Here is a 13,251-nt window from a genome sequence, read left to right as displayed (position 1 = left end):
CGGAAGGCTCATTATGCATGATGTTTGTTATTATTTATTTTGGATGCTAGAGGTTGGTATTTTGGGGGTAACTCACTAAGCCTTCGAGCTTACATTTTATCGTTTATTGTTTCAGGTACATCTGTTGATAATGGAAAGGCGATGCCATGACGTACACATCCCCGTTTTTATGATTCTGGGAACTCTGATAAAAAAAACATTTTGAAAGCAATTAGAACTTGTTGATGTTTAAAAAAAAAAAAAAAAAAAAAAAAAACTTTTATTTGTGTAAAACTGTTTTCTTTGAACAATTTAAATTTCTTTAAAATTTTTGGGTTGTTACACAATATATCTGAGTCACACTTATTTCTTGACTACCCTAAAGTCATTGACGTAAATGTGACTTTGTGTCGTTGGTGGAGGGATATCCCTATTACGAGAGTGCCCATCATGTATTTGTTTTTGAGGTTGGACCACCTCTGCTCTGATGGCCCTGTTATGGATAATGTAGATATGGGAAGAAGGTTGTCTTCTGTTGGAAATCTTATGGATAATGTAGATATGGCAACGAGGTTGTCTTCCGTTTGAAATTCAGGAGCAGCAAAGAGTTAGTAGCTGACATCCAAGTATTATATAGCTAGAAAAGATGAATAGTTTTGTTAGTTAATCTGATCTCTCAATCCTGGCAAAGCTCGCCACAACTACTTGTAACTCTAGCCTCTCACTAGCTTTGTTTTTATAAAACAAAACACCCTTTGGCTTAAAAAAGAATCATATAAATAATACCCACTTATATTTTTTTGAGACTTATTGAGCATATTCAATGTCTCAGTAGAGGTGAAATTTTTTGCCATCTACAAAGGCTGGACCGACATTTTCAAATACAGGAAGGTATTGAAAGGTTAATACATTTGAAATGTTGTTCCTTTATGAAAGGTGTGCTTGCATCTCATGAGAATAGATTATGAGTAATGTGAAATATGTTTGCAGGATCATGAAGTATTCAAATTCATATGCATACAACGATACACCAACACATACAGATACACATTTCATATATATATTTATACTCATACAATAACTTGACAGAAAATAAAACAGGGTTTAAACAAAGATTAATCCACCCTGTAACCAACGAAAACTACATCCGCTACTTTAATCAGCAAAGGAATGTATAAGATTGTCCAGTAAATGTTTTGTACTTAGGCTTTTTTAATCGATCGAAGTACTCGATTTATCGAGACATAAAGTTCAAATTGGCCTCTGTTATAACAAAAGTTCATGTTTAATGTTGTCACGGTTTATCTAATACACTAAACTACATCCGCTACTTTAATCAGCAAAGGAGCCCTCCTTCCGTCTTTTGCCTCATCTTCTCAGGATTCGTCTCAGCCAACCACTTCATCCTATTTATTATAATGAACATTAATTAACTTTTTTGGTTTGCCACACATAAAAAAACTTATTGAAAAACCTTCGGATTCAAAAATTAAAATTACTAAAACTAAAGTCTCTGGCAGATCTTTTTGCTTTAAAGAGATCTAATACTCGATCCACACATATCAGTATCTTTAGTGATATTTAAGGAATAATTAAGCATGTAAAAACTACAGATCAGATCTGCAACACGATCTCCGTAATCTCCAAACAGAATTCAATAAGAACTGAAGTAGATGTCAGCTTTATACTAATGAAATTAACGTTACTAGATACATCATAAATTGGAAAGTTGAGCAGAAAAATTGATTGGAATCGAAACATTTACATAAGAAAACGTTATATAAATTTACCTTTTCAAGCTAGGGGGCTCGGACAAACCTACAAAACCAACTCTTGAAATGTTATGAACACCTAACTCATAGTAATCTGATTCTACTAGGCTGACAACAGAATACACATCAAAGTATAGTGTGAGTGACAGTCGAACAACATAATCTTCGAAACACCAAAGTATATATGGCGGATCTTTACTAATTTTTAGATCTATGTGCATGATGAAGGAAAAGAAAAAATCGACACATAAAACTCTTGGTGATTATTATGAGTCGATAACATAAAGAAAACAATGCATGATTTTCATATATGTAAGAAACGATTGTGATCTAGATTTACAGCGGCTGCGAAATCGTATTGAAATGAAACTGAACATCGTATATATAATGGTTAAGAAATGTGTGGGCGTAACCCTATAACCCTCATCTCTAGATCTAGCGTTGGTGATTTTCATCAACCTCCCTTACTATTGTACATATCTTCAAATACAACCCTAAGGTTATGCAAAATGACACTTTTATTGCTTGATGAATAAATTGGTACTTGATTTTTTTATATGTAATTTTTTAAGAGATCTTATATATAAATGGCCACAGCCCACAGTACTGGAGTAACTTTTTTTAACGTAAATTTAATCATTTGTAGACTACTCTTAGTTCCAAATATGCCTCCGACAAAACCAGAACCGTCGACTTCAAGGAGGGGCAACACCTCGTACGGTTAGATTATTATAACTGTTTTGGTAAACGGCAAAAATACTCTTGATTCTTATCTTTTTTTTGGAAAAACAGTTGATACATTTTTCTTTCTTGTTTAAGTGAGAATATCTTTCATCGTTTGACATTGTAATTATTCGAGGTTGAGTATACGGTATTCGTGGTTTAGCCTTTCAACATAAGATGGCGTAATTAGCACAAACGTATTAAAATGTTTGGTTACAAAATTAATGGTTTCAATAAATGTTAAAAGTATGATTTACGTGTTAAATTAAATCACAATAAATAATACATTGCTAATTATACTTAACTTAAATTTAAATTTCGGGAAGAAACCGATGTTCATAATGTACATAAAGTAAAATCGTGAATGTATCTATCGTTTAACACGCCCTGGAGTTAAAATCTATAAGTCAAATAAAGCTTAACGATTAGTATACAATTTTATGAAAGTTTTGTTCGAATGTTTATTTAGTTGATTATTGGATTACTTGATTATTAGATTACTCACACCCTGGTGTTTTTATATTAGCACATTGTGGTACATTGATTGCGACTTTGTAATTTAAGTATATTTGGATTCCTTTTACAGTTTTTATTCAATGTGAGTTTTACAACACGTTCAAACATGCTATGGACGATTAAATCTCAAGAATTAAATTTATTGATAAATATCCATTGATTTTCTATCAATAATTGCAAGTATCACATACACCTGATAATAATATATTTGTGAATTTGGTATAAGTTTAAAAACTAATGGTGGATATATCAACTTACCAAACTCAACTATGGGTAATGTAACAACTGTGTCAGACATCTCTTGCATGCTACTCCACCGTGACTAACACGAAGAAACCTTAGACTTCTCATCCGATACAACATACCTCACTATAAATGCTCTACGTTCCTCAACAAACAATAAGGGTGAACAAAAAAAGTGGTAGAAAAATGAAACAATTGTAAGGGTGTTCTACTATTAATCATTTTTCATGAAATGAACATCTAATACAATTAAAATATGCATGTTTTCGAAGCAATGGACAAGCACAGTTCACCACACAGCAACACAACCATTTTTCCTATGATTTTGTGAACTATAACTTGCATCCAACCACATAATTCTAACCATATAAGGGCCTCGGTTAAGCCGTTTCAATGGCCCCACAATAGTCTTTTGCTTCCTCGGTATCCCATCATCAACCACTTGAAACATCATGTATGTCCTTCTTGACTCCGGATGGATAATGTAACATCCGCACCTAGGGCCTAAAACTTCTAGATGTTAGGTTTTCTATGTATCAAATACAGTTAAACCAGGTAGTCAAAAAATAAATTACGATATACCTAAGGGTACATGCAACCTATGGATGTATGCCTTAGCGCTTGAGCTCTCGTGCTCGTGACCTTGTTTACATGAAAAGGACAAAACCAGAATCCCTCTCTTGGTTCGTAACCAGTAAACTCAAAAGTGCATAATCAAAGTATAACTAGGAGGGATTAAACTCTAAATGAATTCCTCCACAAAAAGGGAGAAAGAAGACCCGAAACTTCAAGCCAAGAAGAAGCAAGGATTATGGCTCTGGATATCTTCCACTGTTTTTGTTGGATTTAAGTGTCTAAGCCCATAACTATAATTTGTATATATACTTGAACTGATTGTAGTATAGCCTTTTTGGGTTGCCCTCATAACTAGCAACCGGACAGCATGAATTTCGGAGGAAGAGGTTTATTTACTATATAATTAATAAATTGAAATAAATAATTTATTAATATATTATGAAAATAATATATTAATTAGAAATAGAAATATTTAATTAATATTTAATCATAAATTAATTGGAATTATATTTGGAATTAAAAGAAATAATTAAAAGTCCAGGGTCTAATGTGCAATTGTTCAATAATTGAACAAGAGGCTCCAGAACCTTCTTGGAGAAGGTTGGACGGTTTCAATAAGGATATTCTAGGGTTTCTATAACTATAAATAAGGAGTTGGATAATTACCAATTTAAAATATTATTATTATATTAAGATTAGGGTTATCTAAGGCATCCTTGTTGAACAATAAAAGGGCCCTCACCCCTAAGGATTTTCCCCACTCATATCTTTAGACAGATAATCAAAATTCTTATCGTCCACTCTCCTCTCTCCATATTCATCTTGTTGCTAGTGTTGGGTGTGAACCATTAGAGGCACGATATTTGTGGTGCTTGCTCTCAAGGCTTCAACAACACAAGGGTCTTTATTATTTGTCAACAACAATCAAGGTATGTTTCTCTTAGCCTTAATCATATTTTTAAAAATATGCTAGGTATGCTAGTGTTTCTTATTTGATGTTGAAAGTCATATATGTAATTAGAGAAAAACATAAATCTTATTCTAGGGTTGCATGCAGACTTAAGTTTTTTATTTGTTTCGCTTCAAACCCATTAATTTTATCCTTCCATCCATATGGGATGAGAAATCCCCAAAATGAAATTCCTTTTAATTCTAATGGGAATACCATCCACCATAGGTTCTATATTATTCCTGATTAATAAACTATCGATAAATTGCTATTCAACCCTTTTAATTAATTAAACTATTTATTAATTCCCATAATATTTTCTAATAAGTTTGCAATTAACGATTAAACCATAATAACTAATAAATCAATTCCCCTTTTATTGATTCTACTTGATTTGAGTATTGAAGGCAACTCAAGAGGACCTTCCTATTATTAGAGATATCAACAGTAGTTAATGACCTTGGAGACACTTTCCAACAGTCTACCACTTTGACACTTTGACAGATCATCAACTATAGACGACGATGTTTTGTTAAAAAGTAATAGTTGCAACACTATTTGGAATCGCATTGCTCCAACCAAGGCAAACATCTTAAGAAAACATCTTAATTTGCATGTTAGGCTTGGTCATCTATACACTAGATTGAACCTCCTTAGAATTAGTATCCCTTTGCAATCGTCTATATGTGTCCTCCGTGCGGCTAGTAATATGTAACGCCCCAAATCGGGCAGGTATATTTCGAAACCCGCCTTCTTTTGATTATTGTATTTTATAGCCCTCAGAGAAGTTATGTTGAGTCCAAGGGAGATTAGGGGCTAAAGTTGAAACTTTGGGCCGATTATGGGTCAATTGGGCTAATCCCTTAACGGGCTGTGGATTTAATGTTGTTGGGTCAGGTTGGACTTGTAGGTCGTGTAGGCCCAATAGAGTGATGGGCCCAATTATTAAATTGGGCCAATAATAGATTAGGGTCTCGTTGATTAATGTATATTCTTTATCTTCCAGTCGAGGGTGTCGTGCAAAGCAGTTGAAGACTCTCAGTTCAGTTCTGCACTATCGCTAGGTGAGTTATTCTCACTTTATCAACAGGGTCTAAGGCACCAAGGCCGGCCCTTATGGATAGTATTCGGATTATCGTATGATATGCTTATTGATTTACATACTGGTAGTTAGCATGATGATATGCTAGGCTTAGTGATCCTGTTAGGTCACTATCCTGTTTACAGGATGTTGCTATGGCTAGATTGGTTTGACTGTTATATGCATGATATTGTTTGTATGTTATCTATGTACACATGATTGTTTGTTTAGGGGTTGGGTTGAGGCGGTGTCCTAATTTGTGCGGTTGAGGCCAACATACCTGGGGCGGTCTGGATTGACTGTAGGCCCGTAGGAGGCGGTCCAGTCACGCTGAAGGCCCGACGAGCGGTTCGGATAGGCTGTAGGCCCGTAGGAGGCTGTCCAGTCATGCCGAAGGCTCGGGAGCGGTCCAGATAGGCTGTAGGCCTGTAGGAGGCGGTCCAGTCAGACTGAAGGCTCATTATGCATGATTTTTGTTATTATTTATTTTGGATGCTAGAGGTTGGTATTTTGGGGGTAACTCACTAAGCCTTCGAGCTTACATTTTGTCGTTTATTGTTTCAGGTACATCTGTTGATAATGGAAAGGCGATGGCATGACGTACACATCTCTGTTTTTATGATTCTGGGAACTCTGATAAAAAAAACATTTTGAAAGCAATTAGAACTTGTTGATGTTTAAAAAAAAAAAAAAAACTTTTATTTGTGTAAAACTGTTTTCTTTGAAAATTTTAAATTTCTTTAAAATTTTTGGGTTGTTACACAATATATCTGAGTCACACTTATTTCTTGACTACCCTAAAGTCATTGAGGTAAATGTGACTTTGTGTCGTTGGTGGAGGGATATCCCTATTACGAGAGTGCCCATCATGTATTTGTTTTTGAAGTTGGACCACCTCTGCTCTGATGGCCCTGTTATGGATAATGTAGATATGGGAAGAAGGTTGTCTTCTGTTGGAAATCTTATGGATAATGTAGATATGGCAACGAGGTTGTCTTCCGTTTGAAATTCAGGAGCAGCAAAGAGTTAGTAGCTGACATCCAAGTATTATATAGCTAGAAAAGATGAATAGTTTTGTTAGTTAATCTGATCTCTCAATCCTGGCAAAGCTCGCCACAACTACTTTTAACTCTAGCCTCTCACTAGCTTTGTTTTTATAAAACAAAACACCCTTTGGCTTAAAAAAGAATCATATAAATAATACCCACTTATATTTTTTTGAGACTTATTGAGCATATTCAATGTCTCAGTAGATGTGAAATTTTTTGCCATCTACAAAGGCTGGACCGACATTTTCAAATACACGAAGGTATTGAAAGGTTAATACATTTGAAATGTTGTTCCTTTATGAAAGGTGTGCTTGCATCTCATGAGAATAAATTATGAGTAATGTGAAATATGTTTGCAGGATCATGAAGTATTCAAATTCATATGCATACAACGATACACCAACACATACAGATACACATTTCATATATATATTTATACTCATACAATAACTTGACAGAAAATAAAACAGGGTTTAAACAAAGATTAATCCACCCTGTAACCAACGAAAACTACATCCTCTACTTTAATCAGCAAAGGAATGTATAAGATTGTCCAGTAAATGTTTTGTACTTAGGCTTTTTTAATCGATCGAAGTACTCGATTTATCGAGACATAAAGTTCAAATTGGCCTCTGTTATAACAAAAGTTCATGTTTAATGTTGTCACGGTTTATCTAATACACTAAACTACATCCGCTACTTTAATCAGCAAAGGAGCCCTCCTTCCGTCTTTTGCCTCATCTTCTCAGGATTCGTCTCAGCCAACCACTTCATCCTATTTATTATAATGAACATTAATTAACTTTTTTGGTTTGCCACACATAAAAAAACTTATTGAAAAACCTTCGGATTCAAAAATCAAAATTACTAAAACTAAAGTCTCTGGCAGATCTTTTTGCTTTAAAGAGATCTAATACTCGATCCACACATATCAGTATCTTTAGTGATATTTAAGGAATAATTAAGCATTTAAAGAACTACAGATCAGATCTGCAACACGATCTCCATAATCTCCAAACAGAATTCAATAAGAATTGAAGTAGATGTCAGCTTTATACTAATGAAATTAACGTTACTAGATACAGCATAAATTGGAAAGTTGAGCAGAAAATTTGATTGGAATCGGAACATTTACATAAGAAAACGTTATATAAATTTACCTTTTCAAGCTAGGGGCCTCGGACAAACCTACAAAACCAACTCTTGAAATGTTATGAACACCTAACTCATAGTAATCTGATTCTACTAGGCTGACAACAGAATACACATCAAAGTATAGTGTGAGTGACAGTCGAACAACATAATCTTCGAAACACCAAAGTATATATGGCGGATCTTTACTAATTTTTAGATCTATGTGCATGATGAAGGAAAAGAAAAAATCGACACATAAAACTCTTGGTGATTATTATGAGTCGATAACATAAAGAAAACAATGCATGATTTTCATATATGTAAGAAACGATTGTGATCTAGATTTACAGCGGCTGCGAAATCGTATTGAAATGAAACTGAACATCGTATATATAATGGTTAAGAAATGTGTGGGCGTAACCCTATAACCCTCATCTCTAGATCTAGCGTTGGTGATTTTCATCAACCTCCCTTACTATTGTACATATCTTCAAATACAACCCTAAGGTTATGCAAAATGACACTTTTATTGCTTGATGAATAAATTGGTACTTGATTTTTTTATATGTAATTTTTTAAGAGATCTTATATATAAATGGCCACAGCCCACAGTACTGGAGTAACTTTTTTTAACGTAAATTTAATCATTTGTAGACTACTCTTAGTTCCAAATATGCCTCCGACAAAACCAGAACCGTCGACTTCAAGGAGGGGCAACACCTCGTACGGTTAGATTATTATAACTGTTTTGGTAAACGGCAAAAATACTCTTGATTCTTATCTTTTTTTTGGAAAAACAGTTGATACATTTTTCTTTCTTGTTTAAGTGAGAATATCTTTCATCGTTTGACATTGTAATTATTCGAGGTTGAGTATACGGTATTCGTGGTTTAGCCTTTCAACATAAGATGGCGTAATTAGCACAAACGTATTAAAATGTTTGGTTACAAAATTAATGGTTTCAATAAATGTTAAAAGTATGATTTACGTGTTAAATTAAATCACAATAAATAATACATTGCTAATTATACTTAACTTAAATTTAAATTTCGCGAAGAAACCGATATTCATAATGTACATAAAGTAAAATCGTGCATGTATTTATCGTTTAACATGCCCTGGAGTTAAAATCTAGAAGTCAAATAAAGCTTAACGATAAGTATACAATTTTATGAAAGTTTTGTTCGAATGTTTATTTAGTTGATTGTTGGATTACTTGATTATTAGATTACTCACACCCTGGTGTTTTTATATTAACACATTGTGGTACATTGATTACTGACTTTGTAATTTAAGTATATTTGGATTCCTTTTACAATTTTTATTCAATGTGAGTTTTACAACACGTTCAAACATGCTATGGACGATTAAATCTCAAGAATTAAATTTGTTGATGATAAATATCCATTGATTTTCTATCAATAATTGCAAGAATCACATACACCTGATAATAATATATTTGTGAATTTGGTATAAGTTTAAAAACTAATGGTGGATATATCAACTTACCAAACTCAACTATGGGTAATGTAACAACTGTGTCAGACATCTCTTGCATGCTACTCCACCGTGACTAACACGAAGAAACCCTAGACTTCTCATCCGATACAACATACCTCACTATAAATGCTCTACGTTCCTCAACAAACAATAAGGGTGAACAAAAAAAGTGGTAGAAAAATGAAACAATTGTAAGGGTGTTCTACTATTAATCATTTTTCATGAAATGAACATCTAATACAATTAAAATATGCATGTTTTCGAAGCAATGGACAAGCATATTTCACAACACAGCAACACAACCATTTTTCCTATGATTTTGTGAACTATAACTTGCATCCAACCACATAATTCTAACCATATAAGGGCCTCGGTTAAGCCGTTTCAATGGCCCCACAATAGTCTTTTGCTTCCTCGGTATCCCATCATCAACCACTTGAAACATCATGTATGTCCTTCTTGACTCCGGATGGATAATGTAACATCCGCACCTAGGGCCTAAAACTTCTAGATGTTAGGTTTTCTATGTATCAAATACACTTAAAGCATGTAGTCAAAAAATAAATTACGATATACCTAAGGGTACATGCAACCTATGGATGTATGCCTTAGCGCTTGAGCTCTCGTGCTCGTGACCTTGTTTACATGAAAAGGACAAAACCAGAATCCCTCTCTTGGTTCGTAACCAGTAAACTCAAAAGTGCATAATCAAAGTATAACTAGGAGGGATTAAACTCTAAATGAATTCCTCCACAAAAAGGGAGAAAGAAGACCCGAAACTTCAAGCCAAGAAGAAGCAAGGATTATGGCTCTGGATATCTTCCACTGTTTTTGTTGAATTTAAGTGTCTAAGCCCATAACTATAATTTGTATATATACTTGAACTGATTGTAGTATAGTCTTTTTAGGTTGCCTTCATAACTAGCAACCGGACAGCATGAATTTCGGAGGAAGAGGTTTATTTACTATATAATTAATAAATTGAAATAAATAATTTATTAATATATTATGAAAATAATATATTAATTAGAAATAGAAATATTTAATTAATATTTAATCATAAATTAATTGGAATTATATTTGGAATTAAAAGAAATAATTAAAAGTCCAGGGTCTAATGTGAAATTGTTCAATAGTTGAACAAGAGGCTTCAGAACCTTCTTGGAGAAGGTTGGACGGTTTCAATAAGGATATTCTAGGGTTTCTATAACTATAAATAAGGAGTTGGATAGTTACCAATTTAAAATATTATTATTATATTAAGATTAGGGTTATCTAGGGCATCCTTGTTGAACAATAAAAGGGTCCTCACCCCTAAGGATTTTCCCCACTCATATCTTTAGACACATAATCAAAATTCTTATCGTCCACTCTCCTCTCTCCATATTCATCTTGTTGCTAGTGTTGGGTGTGAACCATTAGAGGCACGATATTTGTGGTGCTTGCTCTCAAGGCTTCAACAACACAAGGGTCTTTATTATTTGTCAACAACAATCAAGGTATGTTTCTCTTAGCCTTAATCATATTTTTAAAAATATGCTAGGTATGCTAGTGTTTCTTATTTGATGTTGAAAGTCATATATGTAATTAGAGAAAAACATAGATCTTATTCTAGGGTTGCATGCAGACTTAAGTTTTTTATTTGTTTCGCTTCAAACCCATTAATTTTATCCTTCCATCCATTGGGATGAGAAATCCCCAAAATGAAATTCCTTTTAATTCTAATGGGAATACCATCCACCATAGGTTCTATATTATTCCTGATTAATAAACTATCGATAAATTGCTATTCAACCCTTTTAATTAATTAAACTATTTATTAATTCCCATAATATTTTCTAATAAGTTTGCAATTAACGATTAAACCATAATAACTAATAAATCAATTCCCCTTTTATTGATTCTACTTGATTTGAGTATTGAAGGCAACTCAAGAGGACCTTCCTATTATTAGAGATATCAACAGTAGTTAATGACCTTGGAGACACTTTCCAACAGTCTACCACTTTGACAGGTCATCAACTATAGACGACGATGTTTTGTTAAAAAGTAATAGTTGCAACACTATTTGGAATCGCATTGCTCCAACCAAGGCAAACATCTTAAGAAAACATCTTAATTTGCATGTTAGGCTTGGTCATCTATACACTAGATTGAACCTCCTTAGAATTAGGATCCCTTTGCAATCGTCTATATGTGTCCTCCGTGCGGCTAGTAATATGTAACGCCCCAAATCGGGCAGGTATATTTCGAAACCCGCCTTCTTTTGATTATTGTATTTTATAGCCCTCAGAGAAGTTATGTTGAGTCCCAGGGAGATTAGGGGCTAAAGTTGAAACTTTGGGCCGATTATGGGTCAATTGGGCTAATCCCTTAACGGGCTGTGGATTTAATGTTGTTGGGTCAGGTTGGACTTGTAGGTCGTGTAGGCCCAATAGAGTGATGGGCCCAATTATTAAATTGGGCCAATAATAGATTAGATTAGGGTCTCGTTGATTAATGTATATTCTTTATCTTCCAGTCGAGGGTGTCGTGCATAGCAGTTGAAGACTCTCAGTTCAGTTATGCACTATCGCTAAGTGAGTTATTCTCACTTTGGCAACAGGGTCTAAGGCACCAAGGCCGGCCCTTATGGATAGTATTCGGATTATCGTATGATATGCTTACTGATTTACATCCTGGTAGTTAGCATGATGATATGCTAGGCTTAGAGATCCTGTTAGGTCGGTATCCTGTTTACAGGATGTTGCTATGGCTAGATTGGTTTGACTGTTATATGCGTGATATTGTTTGTATGTTATCTATGTACACATGATTGTTTGTTTGGGGGTTGGGTTGAGGCGGTGTCCTGATTTGTGCGGTTGAGGCCAACATACCCGGGGCGGTCTGGATTGACTGTAAGCCCGTAGGAGGCGGTCCAGTCATGTTGAAGGCCCGGCGAGTGGTCCGGATAGACTGTAGGCCCGTAGGAGGTTGTCCAGTCATGCCGAAGGCTCGGGAGAGGTCCAGATAGGCTGTAGGCCTGTAAGAGGCGGTCCAGTCATGCGGAAGGCTCATTATGCATGATGTTTGTTATTATTTATTTTGGATGCTAGAGGTTGGTATTTTGGGGTAACTCACTAAGCCTTCGAGCTTACATTTTATCGTTTATTGTTTCAGGTATATCTGTTGATAATGGAAAGGGGATGGCATGACGTACACATCCCCGTTTTTATGATTCTGGGAACTCTGATAAAAAAAACATTTTGAAAGCAATTAGAACTTGTTGATGTTTAAAAAAAAAAAAAAAAAAAAAAAAAAAAAAAAAAAAAACTTATATTTGTGTAAAACTGTTTTCTTTGAAAAGTTTAAATTTCTTTAAAATTTTTGGGTTGTTACACAATATATCTGAGTCACACTTATTTCTTAACTACCCTAAAGTCATTGACGTAAATGTGACTTTGTGTCGTTGGTGGAGGGATATCCCTATTACGAGAGTGCCCATCATGTATTTGTTTTTGAGGTGGACCACCTCTGCTCTGATGGCCCTGTTATGGATAATGTAGATATGGGAAGAAGGTTGTCTTCTGTTGGAAATCTTATGGATAATGTAGATATGGCAACGAGGTTGTCTTCCGTTTGAAATTCAGGAGCAGCAAAGAGTTAGTAGGTGACATCCAAGTATTATATAGCTAGAAAAGATGAATAGTTTTGTTAGTTAATCTAATCTCTCAATCCTGGCAAAGCTCG

The 13,251-nt window shown here is 34.5% G+C and overlaps 2 long non-coding RNA genes across 2 annotated transcripts; both read right to left on the bottom strand.

Annotated features, from left to right (window-relative positions):
* Window positions 1-1,205: 1,205 nt before the first annotated feature.
* Window positions 1,206-2,127, bottom strand: LOC145051241 (uncharacterized). Its single transcript, XR_013683476.1, has 2 exons — window positions 1,770-2,127; window positions 1,206-1,385 (listed from the first exon to the last, which is right to left on the bottom strand). It is a non-coding gene; the product is annotated as an uncharacterized LOC145051241 (long non-coding RNA).
* Window positions 2,128-7,283: 5,156 nt separating this feature from the next.
* On the bottom strand, window positions 7,284-8,406 carry LOC145051240 (uncharacterized). The gene is made up of 2 exons (XR_013683475.1): window positions 8,049-8,406; window positions 7,284-7,663 (listed from the first exon to the last, which is right to left on the bottom strand). It is a non-coding gene; the product is annotated as an uncharacterized LOC145051240 (long non-coding RNA).
* Between the last annotated feature and the right edge of the window lie 4,845 nt (window positions 8,407-13,251).

The sequence above is a fragment of the Lactuca serriola genome, chromosome 5, assembly GCF_051521515.1.
Source record: "Lactuca serriola cultivar US96UC23 chromosome 5, Lser_US96UC23_V15, whole genome shotgun sequence".
NCBI lineage: Eukaryota > Viridiplantae > Streptophyta > Magnoliopsida > Asterales > Asteraceae > Lactuca > Lactuca serriola.
Note: the sequence above shows the minus strand (reverse complement) of the source record. Positions and strands in the feature narration are given on the sequence as shown.